The sequence below is a fragment of the Brienomyrus brachyistius genome, chromosome 1 (genome assembly GCF_023856365.1).
Source record: "Brienomyrus brachyistius isolate T26 chromosome 1, BBRACH_0.4, whole genome shotgun sequence".
NCBI lineage: Eukaryota > Metazoa > Chordata > Actinopteri > Osteoglossiformes > Mormyridae > Brienomyrus > Brienomyrus brachyistius.
The window spans coordinates 13,676,214-13,694,999 of NC_064533.1; positions in this window are offsets into that span (position 1 = coordinate 13,676,214).

Genomic DNA, 18,786 nt, shown 5'->3' on the forward strand with positions numbered 1-18,786 from the left:
ACTAAGCAAAAATCAACCTTTTTCTTAAAGCATGCTGCAATCCTGGGCTGTTTTACAACTGAACAGCTTGACAATAGGGGTCAGGCTGTTGCTAGTCACGCAGGGATCCGACACAAAGCAAAACATTTGTTTTCCAATACATTTCCAGCCTTGTTTTTCCCTATTAAGCAGATTACATTCAAAATGTCAGAGTTAAATGACAACGCAGGGCTCTCCATGACTAATCACCTAAGCATCATTAGAAAGAGCATCTGCGTTTCCACGAAAAAGCGCATGTAATTGTGAAGTATAATTGCAGAGTGGGGTTTAAATGCTGAGCTAAGGAGCTAGTGACTGTGCTGCGCCTCAGTCGATTTATATTCATACTTGTCGAGATTTTCCGACTTTTTCACAGTCTGATTTTCTCCAGATGAAACCACGAAAAGAAAATTAAAAAACATTGTACAACTTCTCGAGGCACAGGGGGGGCAAAAAGCCAGAGTGCACGCGATCATTAGGAGGTAGGCGCTGGAGCGGAACCCTGACGCACAGCTGTGCAGATCCAGCTGCAAGACGGCGGCATTTCTGTCAGGTGTCGTGTGACCCACAACAACCGGCTAACCCAGGCTGCCTGTCACGGGAAAGGTCAGGGCAAGCGAGCTGATTACCAGCACCATGATCAGAAATGTTGCCATGGAAACAATGACACCTCCTCAGCAAGCCTATTAGTTTTTCAGGCTCCAGGAACTCCTGGACTCCCGCAACTATGCTTCTTTCTCCAGAGCTTCGTTCCGCCACCTTGAACGGGATGCAATTTGTGGCATTGGGCGGCCTCCTCCCCCCGCGGTGACGCCCATCAATCCAACCCGTGCTGTCTCAGAAACAGAAGCACAGAGGCGCTCTCCCTCCGGCAGACGCAAGACACTTTCCAGAAATGCAGGGGCTGTCAATGTGATCCCCTATTGCGCCAGGAGATGCAGCTCAGCGGTAGCCTGCCCCCAGACGGCCTCGTCTCCACGCTGACAGAGCTTGTTGCCCTCTCCATGCCACTTCACATGCTGGGCTGCTTCCGAGGTCTGAGATTTACAACAAAAGAGAACTGATATCATAACCACACCCTGCACTGCCTCTATGGGAGAAAGCGTGCTGGTGACATGGGAATAAATGAGAAAATAAAACCATACATCCAGTTGTTTGTGTTTTGCACAGGAACCTGGTTGATGCTCTCGCATCGCGGCACACACAGAACGGGATCAACACGTGCCATTGGATATTCCTGCCTTTCCAAGCAGATCACTGGGCACAAATCCTGGCCTGGGCTCATTTGGGCACCGCTGGAGATGGGAGGCGTGTCGAACAGCACTGACAGTGCATCACACGCCAGCACCAGTGAAAAGATCAAATAAATATGAACAACACAACATGGTAACAACCTGAATTGAGCTGCTCGGTAATGTGACGAGGACGTATACGCCGCTGGGACACATTTGTGCCACCAAAGACGTTCACCCCCCACTTAGTTCGGAATAAGCTTTCATGCTGTTATAATTATAATCATAAATTTATTATGCCATGGATTGCATTACAAGACTTTTCCCCCATCAGCCTAGGAAAAGGCAAATATAAACAACAAAATAAGGGCAATATGAACAATAGTTGATTTTTTTTTCCTCGATTGATCATCTGACAATTACCACAATGGAAAACAAAGGCTGAATCATAATGGGTCTTTAAGTCAAAATACCAATCTGTCCTCATGCAGATGGAGACAAAGGCTAACAAATCTGCAGCTGACTGGCAAGATGGACAATGTGACAGCAGTATCATTCACACAGGAACAGGAACTAAATACTGCATGGAGCAGCAACCAGGCATGAATGGATGCACAGGCCCTCCTCTGCATTTCCTGTGTTCCGCCTCAGTGACGAGACCCTGCCTTTACCTCTGTGTGGTCACACTCCAAACGCGTGCTGTCAGCCGGCACAGTGTTACACAGCGATCAGAGCTGCTGGGTGCCACCATCAGAAGCCAAGGATTTCCGTGCTGTTCCCCATCCCCCCGAGTCCCGGACAGGACACTCAACCCCCTTAATCCAAGTTAAATGTGCACAACATGCAAGCAGTGTAAGGCTCTGGTTCAAGTCCCAAGGGAAACCTGTCTCTTTTCTGATTCCTAGTGATTAATTCATGATCAAATTTATCTAAATACATGGAGCGGTATGGCCTTGGTGCAAAGCAACCACCATCATCACTTACAGATAACATCGTATCAGTTGTTTTCCACAGGGAATATGGTACTTTAGCTACTTCCACATGTTCTGCTGGAGACCATACTTTATCTTTGAGGAAGCCTTGTGATATTTATAATAAATCCACAAGTCTCTGAGACTGAGTCCCTCATTCCTGTCAGGAATGACATGCTTTGCCATGGATACAGAAAGAGGTAGGGTGTCACAGCTTGACTGTTGTCATTTTTGACATTCCACTGTGTGGTAACAAGAGCCATCCCACGTCATCCTATAGTCAGCACCGAGACTAAACCCCCTTAGCCCTCCCCCCAAACTAAACCCCAACAATACACAGCATTAAATCAAAACGGCAGTCTTTGCAACTGCATGACAAATCCCTCCTTAGTCGAGCCAAATCCTGCCGATGGCTGACGGGGCTCCTTTAAGATTACCACCACGTTTGCAAGACCAGTACCATGGCGACGCAGCATCCGGCGGCTGCCGGGACACAGCTAATTCCATTAGGGCCTCCGCTCTTTATCTGCCCAGGCCATGCTGGCAAGAGCCCGGCTTCGCGGGAAGCACTAACCCCATCACACGGTACTCACACCGCTGTTAGTGCCCCTTTGATGGATCTGGAGGCAGCGTCTGCTCATTCATCCCTCTGGCTGCTCTCAGGAAAGTGACTGCTTTCCTCCACCAGCAGCCAGAATGCCCATGTTGCCTTTAAAAATAAAGGCTCAGCCTATATTCACGGGCTGTGGGCCTGAACATCGATTCTGCAGCAGCTGTTCCTGAAGCTACCGAGATCACTGAAGGTATCTCACTGAGCCGAGAGCCCATCCTCGCCCTGGTCTTGGCAGACAAAGATGAGTCATCTGCATCCTCCTCACGGAGAGTTAACAGCATACAGGTCTGGCCCCTGCCAAGGGGAAAGGGAGCCAACGAAAGGGACAGCAGCAGGCGTGACTGTGAGCACGATCGGCATACGTAGGTCGCGGTGAGCACACCTGCATTCCCACATACGACAGCTCCACCGACACTTGACTGGCACCAGCCGGAAGAGCCTCTGTCCATCATAGAGGGGGGCACACTGCCTGCAAGGCTGATAAATGAGACATTCATTACCACGGCGGGAACCTTCGCTGTTCCAGTCTAACACCCCGCAGGATGGGATGTTACCATTTGCCACCATAGGTCACCAAGGAGACGACACAATCACTCTTGCATCCATGGACCAGTGGGAATATGCTCCTTCTGTCGGAAGTAGACCAGGCTAGTAATCCCTGCGTCCTACGTATTGCTGAGTCACCTCCCTACTTGGCAAACAGGAAGAAACACACGAATAAAGATAAATTTGGCAGATAACACTGACAGAGTTAATTACAATGCAAGTAGGCATGACCAGGGGCCACATGACAGCAGATAACAGAAAAACAAATTATGTGCCAGCATTATTTAGCAAAAATGAAAAAAAATTAAAAACTGAACTATACTGTTGTCACAAGAAATTAAAAAAACATAAAGGAAATTACTTACATAGCATCATAGTTCTAATAATACGTACAACAGACATTCATTTGTGCAATTTGCTCCACTGTGCAAGTGTCCCAATAAGAAACAAGAGATTTCAAAGGGCTGTTACAGGCTGCTCTAAAAGGGCAGGATTATCCATTTTTAATCGGCCTGCTTTTATTGTGTTTTAATCAGTGATAAATTAAACCAATGGAGTTTCGGATACCAGTATGGGGCTTTAAAACCGGCACAGCTTCTAAGCTAATGTCTATCACACGCCCTCTTTGATGTCCCACGCCTGTCTCTGCCCTTCTGTTGATCATGCACCAACCTCCGGAGGGACCCCCTAAAACGATGGGAGCGATCAGAAGGCAGATGCCAAAACGGCCCACCCCAGGGTGGTAGCAGATGTACCGAACGTGCATTAGAGATGCGGGGACAGCACAAAAACGAGGCGGGGGGGGGAGGTCATGCAGTACTAGCACAGACCTGCAGGTGGCGCAATCCCCTGGCAAGGGTTAACATGAATGTCGAGTGACATGACACTGACTCTGCTTAGCTCTAGAAGGAATTTGTCTGAGGTTTTCAACAAGCACGTCCTTATACACCTACTGACATTTTGGGGGATCAGGGGACATAAACCTTTCTCTCATACATTAAATGTTCAATAGTTCAGATACTGTGATCTAAACTACTTTTGATTTTGCAGCATTTTATCAAGACTATATCCCTACAGAGACCAGCACTGAATGGAATAAACAATTGAACAATGGTGCTTCTGCTGTAGCTTGTCACTCGTTTACTTCGCAGATTAATAAATGTCAGGAAGGTTCACTCATGAACCCTGGGATTTTCATCCAGTTTGGTGGCCATTGAAGCGCTCCTGCCCAGGGTCACATCTGCTCCCCCCTCGCAGCTCCGATCAATATTTTCCCCTTATCAACTGGGGCTGTCATACCACGTGAAGGAGAGCCCAGATGCCTGATGGGAAACTCAGTCATGTGTTGGAGGTCAGTCTCGGGAACTGGGTCAGCTAAATACAACCAGCAGAGGAGGGCAGATTATCATTACTCATTAGTTTTAGTTAGTTTAAAATTAAAATGGTCTACTAGCACTGGCTGGTTCCTGGTGAAACTCGATCTCCACCATGAAACGGCACAAAATTCAAGACTGTTCCAGATCACAGTAAATCATCTTCTTTTGAAAATGTGCTGCAATTGGCATAAGGGAAAATGCAGATGTTTAACAACCATCAGGAAAGGGATGGCATCAAAATGGGGATTAATGAAAGATCACACACGATTATTGCCACAAACATCTTTCAACGCCAGCTGCATGGTGCAATGTGTCAAGAAAAATAGCATGCGAGTCAGGCAGTAATCGCTCCATGTCGCATGCTGTCCAGGTCTCAATCAAATCACGAATCTGCAGGCACGAGCCTGTAGCACATGTGGTACCACGGGCTGGACATACCAGCCAGAAACGATCTCCATGGAGGTCAGCTACTACCCCTTCCCCCACCCCAAGGAGCCTCCAGGCAATTCTGCAGACATCCGTCACCCATGCAGCCTCAAAGCATGCATCAGCCTCTCACCAACCTATTGGGGAAGATCGTTTGCCTGGTAACCATGACGATTCCCCGACACCTCTACCCCAACTCCATCAAGTGGAATGCAGAGGAAAAAAAAAAAACACACACACATACCTTTGATATGTCAGAACTGTTCATTTAACAGGTCTCTTTCCTCCCTAGTCTCTCACAGACTGTGTTCTGTCATAACAGCTTCACATGGTCAAATTCACCATCCGCCTCCCTGTTTTAGACTTGACCGTTCTTCTGGCCTGTCACCTGAGAAGCTTTGGCACTAAGCTCACTGCTGCTGGTAATTAGGGTGAGACCCTCAAATCAAAGCCTCCTCTCCCTCTATCTCTGAAACCAAAAGGGAGCAGAAGACATCGCCTATAATCCTTCTGCGGAGGAGGATCAGAGGGGCTCCTGGTTCTAACGAGCAGGTGCCCGGGCAGAGACTTCTCTGCACCTCTGCCCCGATCCAGGGCCCATGGTTCACTGGATCCATTTAATGGCTTAGAAGAAAAAGAGACTTCTGTTCAGGCAGAATCGCCAGCTGCAAACTGGGATTTACCGGAAAACCCATGGAAACAGCTGAAGCTGAATGTGAGACTCCAAGCGAGATTAAAATCGTAAGCCATTTGGGAAATATTCCTGGCAACGTGTGTCCGTTTTTGTTTAGCATGCAAAGTTGTGTAAAATTTATGAAAGTGCCATCCACCCATCCATCCATCCGTCGTCTAACTTTACCATATCCTGGCCAAAGTTACATGGAGGACTGGAGCCTATCCCAGGCAGAGTAACATCCTGCACTAGATGTCAGACTATTGTAGGGTACATGGATTGGGCTCCACATGGAGCCCCCATGCTGCCACTAATCAGTCGTCATCATTATCATCATGTCTGATCTTCTCATAGCCACTAAGTAGTCATTTTTAAACACACAAAGTAGTTTGCGTTTATCATCATCCTCCATTTATTCAGAGGATATTTTACAGGGTCACCTGAGGTTAAGTACAGCAGGGTTCCTCCTGCCCTATACAAAGTAACCAAATCATTAAATATCCATATTTTAAAAGGTATCAGGGTATACTGTCTTTTAAAACCATGTAGAATGTTGTCGTCAAACACAGACTTAAGCCCCCCCGTCCCTGTCTCTGTGAACAGAAGGCATCACACCTGATCTTGTCGCATTCCAGGAAGCCCATGCAGAACCAGCTGGTGTTCAAATCCAAACAGATACGGACACTACTTACCACTCAACAGCATTAGTCCATTAAAGTACCTATTTCAGGTGATATAATGGTCCTCTCACTCGGACTAGGGGGAGACATCACCATTAAACTCACACATACAGCTTGGCTACTGCTTAAGTGGACAAGGCTGACTATGAGCTCAGGAGGAAATGCTGACCACTCACAGACACTCGATATAAAGGGGATGAACTCGAGAGGAAACATTAGGCTGCAGGTGGTTTAATCTTCGTCCAAACCTATAAGACTGAAAATATCAGGAAGGGGGATTTCTATATAGAAAGCCCACCCAAAGATCGCTTCTTCAACCTAAGCCATGATGAAACTTGGCAATTTGAAAAATGCATGTGCTGCTTATACTGGATCTCATTCACTACACATTTTCTTTCTGCCATCCAAGCCTTAACGTAATACCATCGTCCATTAAGTGCATTAATATACTCATGAATATAAAACGGCTATCAAATAACTCAAAGAAGTAATTCTGACCACCATTACTGAAGTGAAACTGTACAATACCCTTCCCTACACCACTGTTTCTGTTAGGGAAAATTCATTAGGTGGTCCTTTCTAGGCACTGGATTTATTCGATTTCCTTTCAGCTAAAGTCTCAAATTTTTCTTGTGTTTCCCATACCATGAGAAAATCTGATACTTAAAACAGTACTGACCCCAGACCGGAAATAAAAGGCATTTATAGTCAAAACACCAGTAGAACAACACTATAAAAGGATAATTACTGCAAAAGTGAGGGGAAAAAAACTATGCATCAGTTTAATATGGGCACGCTACTACTGTTTAATGGGGACACACTGCCTGACCTCAGAGAGAGACCTCCCATTGTTCTGGGAGGCTGCTGTAACTGGATATGAACAGGTTCTCCTGCAGCTGGTGGTCCCAAGGGCATGAGCCACTGGCTGGCATCAAAGGCGAAGCGGACCAGAGACAACTGGCAGGGGCAGATTCCCTTACAGGCCTGGAGTGGCAAGCACACCCAATGGGAGAGAGTGGGGTGGACCGGCGCCAGGTCCATTACAGGCCTGGAGAGGCAAACACAGCCGATGGGGGAGACCGGGGAGGACTGGCGCCAGGTCCGTTACAGACCTTGAGTGGCTAGCACAGCCAACTGGGGAGAGCAGAGAGGACTGGCATCAAGCCCATTACAGGCCCGGAGAGGCGAGCACAGCCGACAGGGGAGAGCCAAGAGGACCGGTACCAGGCTCATTAAAGGCCCGGAAAGGCGAGCACAGTCGACGGGGGAGAGCAGGGAGGACCGGTACCAGGCTCATTACAGGCCCGGAAAGGCGAGCACAGTCGACGGAGGAGAGCAAGGAGGACCAGTACCAGGCTCATTACAGGCCCGGAGAGCTGAGCACAGTCGACGGGGGAGAGCGAGGAGGACCAGTACCAGGACCATTACTGGCCCGGAGAGGCGAGCACAGCCGACGGGGGAGAGCGAGGAGGACCAGTACCAGGCTCATTACAGGCCCGGAGAGGCGAGCACAGCCGACGGGGGAGAGCGAGGAGGACCGGCACAGGGCCCATTACAGGCCCGGAGAGCCGAGCATAGCCAACAGGGGAGAGCAGGGAGGACCGGTACCAGGACCATTACAGGCCCGGAGAGGCGAGCACAGCCGACAGGGTAGAGCGAGGAGGACCGGTGCTGGGTCGATTACAGGCCCAGAGAGGAGAGCACAGCCGACAGGGTAGAGCAGGAAGGACTGGCAACTAAAAAGTTAAAAAAAGCATGGTGTAGTGTGGGGGGGCACGCCTTAGGAGCCCTCAGGTTATCCGTCATGGCTGTTCAATAAAACAGGCAGGAATAATTCATTGTAAAGAACTCCATATATTATTATTGCTGTAATAAACAACAATAATGGCATTATTGCATGCAATTAAATTATTATTATTGTTGGTATTATATCATCGTCATCATTAACAATAGTAACTCTTTAAATATGCCTGTTGGGGCTATGCATTTTGTTCAAAAAGACATAATACTGCTTAAAATGCAGCAATTTATCATTATAAAAAATATATATTAAAAACCGTTATACATGGTCAAATGCATGACAAGAATTGTGCAATTACACCATTCTTTAGGTAAAAGGCTGACTTCACTACTGTGGTCACGAAATACAAAGTATTAAAAGCGAAGGGCACTGTAAAAAGACAGACACTCTCACATACTTCCCCACCATCCCCCCACCAAAGCACCACACGGTCCATCCAAGCAAGAGAGGACTTACAATGAATAATATCCATGCTATTTAATACACTATGAAAGATGAGGAATAAGAGTTTCCTTCTCTGCATCAATGTTAACCCAAGTGCTACTCTAATGAAAGATTAGAAATAATTACCAGCTAGTGGAACATAATCCAATATGTGCTCTGTTCATCAAAATCTAGTTAATTTTTCTATCGGGGCAGCATAAGGGCCCATTCTGTAAGCAGAGCACACAGAAGCAGGAGAAGATCATGAGTAATGAAATGTTCTGTGAGACGCTGTCGTGTCCTGGATGTAACGTCACTCCGCTGTGGGTGAAATATGACTGTACTGTGATGTAGTACTTCTGTCAGCCTTTCTCGGGCCAAATGAGGCTGTGTTTTTGGCTAGAGATTCGAGGCAGCTCCCATTATTTCATGGAGCTTCCTCACATTGCTCTCAGGACACACGCGCCCTCTGGTCACCCGCACTGGTCCCCTCAGCTCCTCGTAGGGAGAACAGCATGCCTATCATCTGGACACTCCTCTGCTTCATTCCCACAATGCAGACCATTAACCATTTACTTGAAAGTTAGCATCTAGCTAACAGGGAATGTTCCAATAACTTAACTAATGTTATGCGAGGGTCCTCTCAAAGTTGGCAGAGTACGTTCTTACTGTAACGTTAATAGAACATGTTTTCCTAATTTTACATTTTAACAAAGTCAACAAGTTTAAAAATGTCAGCACGATAGCATTAGTACCAGAACATCTTTTTATCGCAATTAATGTTGAAAATTATTGTTTTATACTATTTTTGTTTTTTTTTTTTTTTTTCATAAAAGTGCTATATGTATACAGTATACTGCAAATCCACCATCCAGCCTTGACCTCATGACCTTTAGGGTGCAAAGCCATAATGTTTTCTGCTACTACCGTGACTTTTATCTCATCATTCTTCATTGTAGTAGTAGTTGTAGCAGTGAAATAAAATTTTGGGAGCATCAGGAGAAACCAGATACTGTTAACGCTTCCATACCTTAATTGTAATGTTCGGTAAACGTTCCTAAAATGAAAAATTGTTAGCAGGGCAGCGACTGAATGAATGAAGAATGCTGTTTAAAGGGGGAAACTGAGAATGGATAGCTCTGTTCAACACCACCGTCAAAAGGATCACTTTGAAGTTAAACTGCAAAACACTCCCTGGGCAAAGACCCCTCCCATCCTGTGCAGGGCCATTTGTGGCTAATAAAGATCATGCCTTACGCACACAGGCATTATTTAAAAATAATAAACCAGAGACGTTTGATTTAGCATCTGGCAGTGCGCTCCCATGTGTGTTCCCACTGTTCTCCAGGCGGTTCTGCTTCCAATTTAGACAGAGAGGACTCTTCCCAAAAAGCAAACCACCGCCAGTGGTCGAACGCAGCAGCTACTGATGCTGTCTGCAGCCGTACACGCCAAACATATAAATGAGGGCATTGCTAGCCATTTGTCAGGCTCTCAAACCAACCATCTTTCCGGTGAATGTCACACATGCATCTGCCAATGCACCAACTCCCCTTGCGACTATGGAATAATTCAGTACAACTCAAATATCTACATCCTTCCTGCTACACGCCGGCAACCAGATTCGCTGGCCAAGAGAAAAAGTGTTAACTGTGGTGAATAACAAAATAAATCCTAGAGCAAACTACCCATCAGAAGGTATTTCTTTAGAAGAGGAACCTACAAATATGTATGCATTTGCCATAGTTTGCAGAAATATATTAACATTTTAATCCATAAATTCTTGTTTGAGGTGCACTCGAGGCAGCTGTAAAAAAGAATTCTCTGTTCATTTTAAACTGCCTGAATTTAAAATTCAGGGATTATGCAGTAACAAAAAAAAGAAACTAATAAAACCAACCATACTAATGTTTAAGGCATTGTCAAAACAACATTTAAAATGCCCACGGATTAAGCCAGGACTTCACAGAGCAGGAAAGACAAATTATTCATTGGGAACAGGGGAGGGTGAACCCCTGAGATGCACCCCAAAAGAGGAACAGAGAAGGAGGGCTCAACAAATGCCACACCATGATCTCCTTGCATGTCTTGGCGACCAGGGCTGACGTCTCCGTAACCAGGCTGGCTGGTTGGCCATTGGCTGCCTGGCACGTCCTGTCACAGATGGGCCCCGGGTGTGCCAATAGGAGCCTGCGGCTGGGCGGAACATGACCGCAGAGGTCAGAACAAATTGCTTGGCAGGACCCGGCTGCCAGATAAGGTCTGAGATTTGAGAGGAGATGAACTGGTGGGTAGACCAGCCTCAAAGGGAAAGGCAACTTCTCAGAAGGTGGGCATGGGATGAACAGCCCCCCCCCCCCCCGCCCAAGCACATGGCATGTCACTTTTGACATCTGCGTGATAAACAGCACTCTAGCTACTGTTAGAAACAGTCACATTTCTATTTCATAGACTGCGATAAATTATTTACTTTTAATCAGAACAGAAACATTTGTACGGAGGAATGTTTACAACATCTTTGTTACTCAAGCCAACATCAGCAATTCAGCACAGCTGCCTTGAATTTCTAGCACAGGGTTATTTAAAATACCTGGGCTGCATTCAAGTGATCTGCAGTTAAATCTGTTGCTGCTTGCAGTAGTAAAAAGATGCCGCTGTAGAGAAAGTCACACAGTGGGATCGGAAGCACATGGAGCACTGAAGGAAATGTAGTTGCAGAGCTCTTAATTCTGGCATGAAGCCATACAGCCCGTGAGGAAACGCAGCCAAGGCGGCAATCATGCATAAAAGCACAGAAACTGCGTTTTATAATATCAGTGTAAAATAAACATACATTTAGTGTTCCAGAGTTCAGCTGCTGTAATGGCTGTAATGGGACCTTTTCTTAAATCAAACGGGCAGATTTAAAAAATAATGCCCTTTATTCCCATCATCAGTTACACACTAAATTAGCAGCACTGTTAGTAAACTGTCCCCTGTAGTGATGAAAAAAAAAAATTCTTAAATACAGTCAAAGGTCACAAACGGAATATGGGTAACCCCGGCCGTCGTGCAGAGTACGTCGCACCGTTCCTCTTAAATGAGCGTGCCAAGGTGAGGAGCGTGTGCCAGTGCGCTGAGCGGCAGCAGTCTTGCACCTTTGAGGGTGGGAAGGGGTGAGATCTCAGCCTGAAGCAGACACGACCGGGGCGATTAGCCCGCTGGCAGAGGCGCCCAGGCAGCAGATGGCCAGAGAAGCTGGTCAGTTACGAACAGAACGAATTCTGTTCATTCTCCCAGTCGGGCTGAGGAAGAGAATTTTTTTTTTTTAATTCTCCCTCCCTCCGCAGAAGCTGGCCAGCCCCTTCAAACCCTTAAATACATTTAAAAAAATAAAAATAAAAAATGTCAGTGATGTTTTTATGCCCATTGGTCCACATGTGACACAATGGGAAATTCTGCAGAGTGCTGCACAGAAAACCTTGGAGAAAAAAAATTCTGGTTTTGTGGCTTTCTTAGCAGGGGGTGGGGGTGTATGGAGGATTCCCCACAGTTTCCTTACCACTGAGAACCACAGAAGCCTGGAGTGGGGGGGGGGGGTGAAAGAACTGTATCAGACTCACTATAAACAATAAAAACACCATAAAAGATCCCACGGATACTGCCTATAGTGTCGGTCCACAGAGATGCTTTCGTGCCTCTTACCAATTTCATGTCATCTCAATTACCCTAGAAGCGTCTTGCAGGGGAACCTGCTTTTGAAGATCCTAATGAATTGGCATGCGGCAAATTGGCAGGAGTCCACTTCAACGTAAAAAGGGGGCACTCTCCACGCGTAGCCAGCAACAGGGTGCGCATGCACACACACACACACACACACACACGCACACACACACGCGGGATTTCACTCTGCTTTAAGGCACAGCTAAAAGGCCACGACCCTAAATGTATTATCCTATATGCTGTCATGGGGATTACAGGCCTCGCAGCATGGAGCAGCGTTACATGGACACGTTTGCTCTCTGCGTTTGCGGATGCTGGTGCAGCTGCCTCCCATTCCCACTGTCATTCTCTCCAACACACACATCCCACCGATGAGTGACGCCATCCAGCCAGTCACTCAGAGACAAAAGCGAGCCATTCGGGCCCCGATTTCAGCCCATGTCTCCATCGCAATCCCTGCCTTTGATATAGCTCTGAAACCTTCTTGAAATCCACTAAAAGCTCAGCGGTAGTGAAACACAGAGCCACATACAGCACTGTTATAGTTTTATCACAGTTATGGATGACACAGCGCTTTCTGTGCACAACTCACACTGAACACACGTTCCAAATCTTCATTTTCCCCCTGTATTTGCAAAAATAGACCACGATCTACAAAGAGAGTTCTAGGTCATAATATACGTATTCAGAAATGTTTTTTTTTTTTTAAATAAAAAATAAAAATAAAAAAAACTAGATTTGTTCCGGAAGCTCTGAGGTAGTACAAAGTGGAGCCACCCATGACCAACCAGAATAAAATAAGACCAGGCACTTTGCACTGCTCACTGACTGACCTCCAACCATGCTTATACTCAGCCTCACCTCATACTGTATGTCACAGGATATTAAACCCTCCACATTGAAAACAGGTAGAAGACAATGTAAACGCAGTAAAGCATTTCCCAAAGTTTTCAAACAAACTTCCAAAAGATTACTTTCTTGCCGAGGAGTGTCTGTCACCTTCCCTCACTCCAATGTCATCCGTCGGCCGGCAATTTAATTACAACTCAAGTCCTTCACCAGTGTTTATAATTGCACTTTGACGTTTGCCATAATTAGGGCACTGTGAATGGTAATTGCCATCAAGAATAAACAGCAGAGGTCCCAAACAGTCAATTGTCTGGCAATAATTCTGAAGGTCAGCGTGATAGCAGAGCCCTCTGACATACAAGTGCGGGGAATGGAGCTGAACTACGATCTCAGCATCTCCCATCAGTTACGAAGCATGAATCACCGCTGGATGCCAAGCCCTCCACTCTGTCTCCAACCAGCTTGCCGTCAGTTACATCTCTGTGCACTGCATGTACAGCCTTATAGTAGCCACAGAAAGGACAGGTACCATATCACAATGTCACAATTCCAGTTCTAGTATCCTATAGAAGCATCCTAAACAGAGTAGTAATTAAGTCATGCTCAACATTATTGCATCATTCCCTACAATGTTACCATGAAAAACACTATTAATGCATCTTCATAGCTGCGTTTGTCAATATCAGAACCTGGACAGCTCATACCAGACTTCTAATCTGAGGGTCCAGGGTTCATGTCTCTGCTTGGGCCGTGGTCCTTTCCCTAAATTTCCTTCGGGATCAATAGTGTCTAATATAAATAAAAAGTTAGTTAATTTCATAGCTCCACAGATTGAGATGTTAACCCTGACTCCAGTATGTCCACCATAAATGCACCTTTCCCCGCGCAAACAGTATGATTCAAATCGCTCTTTGGGCTTTGATTCAAAGTCATCTGTACCATAAATCCCCTCAGTGCCACCAAAAGAGGAACTATTAAGTGTTTTTATATTTAAGCAAAAAGCAAGGGTCTCACCTGTCCTTTATTATTAACGCCAACAGAGTGAGCAAGCAATGTGGGTACTCTGCTTTGCAAACTGCATATGCAAATTATAAACTGCTTCCTCATACTCAGAATTTCTGCCAGAATGCATTTTTCAGGAAGGTTCCCCTGTAAGGAAGTCCATTGCAGAACTGGAGCTGATGTTCAATTGAGCTACTTTCAAAAACTAAAAATAGAGACATTTTCCCTACGCATCCCCATCCCTAGAGTAACGGTCTATATTTCAGTGAAGGTTATCATCCATTTAACAATATTTATCCCCCTAAAAAATAAATATGCTGGTGTACTGAAAGATAACAGCAGGGTTGTTTATGAGACACTTCAAAATGAACTTGAAACATCTTTATGCCTGCAATGAATCACTCTCAAAATAAACTCCCGTTGCTAAACGGACTGCAAGAAATGAGAGCAGACTCAACGCACAGCCAGACCATTTCGTCCTCATAGCCATGTGTAACTATGAAACTTGCTGCCGACTACAAAACATGGCTTTCCAAATGACAGTGAACTCGAACACTTCACATAAAAAAACACTTCAGCCCGCTCGCTCCACACGAATGTACAGAAGGACTGGGGTCCGATTGTTGCGGAAAGGATAAATTGTCAAATTTTCCCAGTCTCAGCAAATTTCCCAGAAAACAGCTTGAGCCAAGGCCCCCAAGATATGCGTACCGCCGCTTACAACAGCAGAATTAAATAGTGTAGGCTCAGGTCCAGACCACTCCTTACAGCATGCAGAAAAGGGAGCAAGGCTTATCCTTAAAGGCACACAGCACTGCTGGCAAACTCACCGGCAGTCCCAAGTGTGACCAACGGTGTGATATGATTATGAAAACCTGGGAAAATCAGTCTTGCGGAGGTAGAGAGAACATGGGGGAAGAAAAAACACGGTGTGGTGAGGTACCAAAGTACATTCAGCAGCACTTACATGCAAAAATTAAAGATCAAATCTTGGTTGTACTTCTGGGATTATGCTGCTCTATTGGGCCAAACACCAAAGTGCGTAATCCTGAGTCCTAATACCACACAAAGGGGAGGAAAAGAAGGCATCTTCATTCATATCCACCACACCCCAAAAAAAGACAAAATCACTAAAAAGGCCGAATCGCAGGATCTAGTAAACACCCTCAGCTCCCAGAATATGACCCTGTAACCTTGTAGGACCTTACAGGACAGCACAGTCTGGCTTGTGTCGTTTTGCTAGCTGCTATTCCAACTCACAAGCAAAATCAAGGACCTAGAGATTCACCTGGTGCTGGTTTCTAAAATCCCGATAGAATATACAGCTTTGCAGGTGATCTTAACATTCCTGTTCGTACATCACAGTGGGGAAGGGGTGAATTTATGGGCTCTGGCTGCTTATCAAAGAATTCATTTTACACAGACAAAATAATAATTACTGGTCCACTCTCCCTGGGTAACCTACGGTCACCGTGCATAGATCCAGTTTTGCAAACGGAAGCAAAATCAGCAGAGTAATGTCCCAATGTAGGCCGTATATTGGCCTGCCGCTGTAGACTACCCTCACGCACTCTTCTGAGGGTCATCAATCTCCCGCCTTTCAGCATCGCGATGCGCCTTACACATTCATGGCAAATTACAATTCATGGATGACACTCGCCTTCGGAGCCTCAGAATTACACCCGGCATGTAGCCAGGTCTTTATTTCCTGTGCCAAAGTGTCCTTCAGATGCCTCAGCCATCCTTCTCCCCATACTACCCTTCAAAGGGCGGATGATAGTAAACCTCGCTTTTTAAAAGCTAAGTTTTTAAAAGTCACGCTGTACTCCTTACTATTCAAGTACTTTACATGTGGTCAGTACAGATTCCCAGCTTCCCAAGACCTGAAAACATCTCCCTTCATATCTATAAACTCTATAAAGTAAAAGCTCCCCCCCCCCCTCCCAATATGTTGAACAGATTTTAATAAAGCCTCATAAGTCAACACAATGTCAACATTTATATTGCGCGCCTTATGACTGCAGCCATTTGTACAGATTTCTAAAGGGTCAAGCACTCATTTCTCCTTGCCAAACCATCACAGATTACAAATCACCTCTTATCCGTGGTCAAGAACGTCTAGAACGATGCAGCCACATTGACAGGTTGAGTGCCTTTCTGAAGACAACCTTGTGGCACTACTACAAACAACAGGTGATAGCTTGTCCAGTGAGGTATTCTCAGGTGTGAAAATGACCAGTTTCCCTGTCTGTATTAGTCACTCCCTAATAGAGACAGGGATTAACTCGTTCGCATGCATCAGGGATTCATTCGCCATTGTTGCATCATCGTTCAAGGGTCTCGGAATGTTCATGGGTCAAAATTCACCAAAACCATGCAATCAGTTCATCTCTAAGGAAACCAGATCACACTTGACTGAGAGAAGCGACGGTTGACAAGGCATGGCAATTGCCACAGTCAGTGAAGAAAGCAACACGCGTGCCCATGTGCATCACCAATGAGACGTACATTACAAGGGAGGACTTTGTCTACCCATCCGGTTAATCTGTTTCTCAGGTTCTTTTACTGACAGGTTTAACACTATAGACTGTGATATAAAAAAAGTGCAAAACAAAACTACACAAAAAATATTCAGGATCATCCATACATACATGAGCAGATGCATAAGAAGAAAAGAAAAACACTGAGATCAGGACACAATGAACAGAACAGATCTACAGGGACAGCATTATCCCTTAAATGTAGTTCAGAGCATAAATGATACATGCAGTCTTCTGATAAATACAGCTTAGCAGCCGGTAGTGTGGCGGTTAAAAATGTTAACCTGAAAGTTGTCAGTTCCTAAGTTCTAAAGGGCTTGTGATGTTTTACAGTCAGGGAAGGTATTTTACCTGTATTACGCTACAAACAAAAGTTGCCAGGGCTGCAGTACTATTGCATCACATTCCCAAGGTTAGGGGTTCAAATCCTCTCTCTGCTATTTGTATTTTGTATGGTGTTTCTCCTCCCCACATTACACACGTTTCCTCTGGGTCCTCTGGTCCCCCTCCCCCCAGTCCATAGACACACATTTAGGATAACTGGCATCTCGTGCCTGTAGCACGTCTAGATGCCCCGCGATGGACCTGCATCTCATCTAGGAGACCCTGGCTTGCGTTTGCTTGCATCCCTCTCCCTCTCAGTGCTCTACTGAGACACCTGCTGTTGGCTGACTAAATTACACCCAGTGGTGGCACGTGTTAAAATATAGTATAATTGGACAGACTGACCGTTCTTCATTTTAACTCCCAATAAACACCTCATCAGTACTTCATCTCTGATCTGTGCCACACACACACACACGTGTTTGGCTGTAGAATTGTTTCGGGCTTGCTTCTTCAATACAACTAGCTTGCCGACTGGCAATGCGATCGCTGTATACTGTATCTGTTTGTTTGAGACAGCTACAGATTCTTTCCACGGCTCCTTTCCACTCCTTGCTGAAGACCAGACCAAACACTCAATTAAACTGAGACACTTACTCACTTCCTCCGTGGTTCCCCACTAACCAGGAGCTGAACTGGGAGCTAGAACTCCCCTAACACCATATTATTCGCGCCAGTGTAATTCATGCCCTTTGTATCATTAGTTACTAAAGTCTATAGTCCAGGGAGTTATGCTTCCAGGAGTCCTAGCCCTCTCTCTCTCTCTCTCTCTCTCTCACACACACACACACACACACACACACACACACGGAGAATGATGGTTCTTCCTCGGAGGTCTTATGAAGTTGTAGTGGATGCAATCTCTTTTTAATCACGTTGGCCACTGAAAATTCAATAACGCCCCTCAAGAATTCCATTGTGAAGCCTCGTAAACCGTGACTCCCGGTGTACAAGCTGTTTTTTGTAAATTCATTTGTGTTTTAAAAATATAAACATATGTTACCTGAAAAAAACAGCCAACATCTCTCTGTATTTATCGCTCTAAAACCAGACTCTACCAAAATTAAACCTAAAAACTAAATATCAAAGATGGAGTACGTTAAACTGCAAATCCAGATGTTATCAGCATTTAACGCGTGTATTAATTTCACACAATTAACATTCTTATCAACCACATATAAAACTTTCCATACTTTCCGCTATGATTTAACATGTTGTTCATGAATAAAAACTTAAGCATCCATCAAACTATATGTTAGCGGTTAAATGACAATGACAGGTCCTTGCTAATGTACCGAAGCGTCCCCTGGCATCCTTCCAGGTGCTACTCTAGACATGATTAATCAAATGGCCGGGCAAAAATTACCGAGATTGGCCCAATGAATCCAAAAAGAATGATTTCGTTTCAGGTTAGTCAGATTTGTATTCAACCCATTCTTAATCTCCGTAACATTTTTTTAAAAAAAAAACAATGCTTTCTGTCAAATGAAACTCGCACATTTTGTTTCATTATATAGCCCGACGGGTTACAATAACGTGCAAATTGCAAT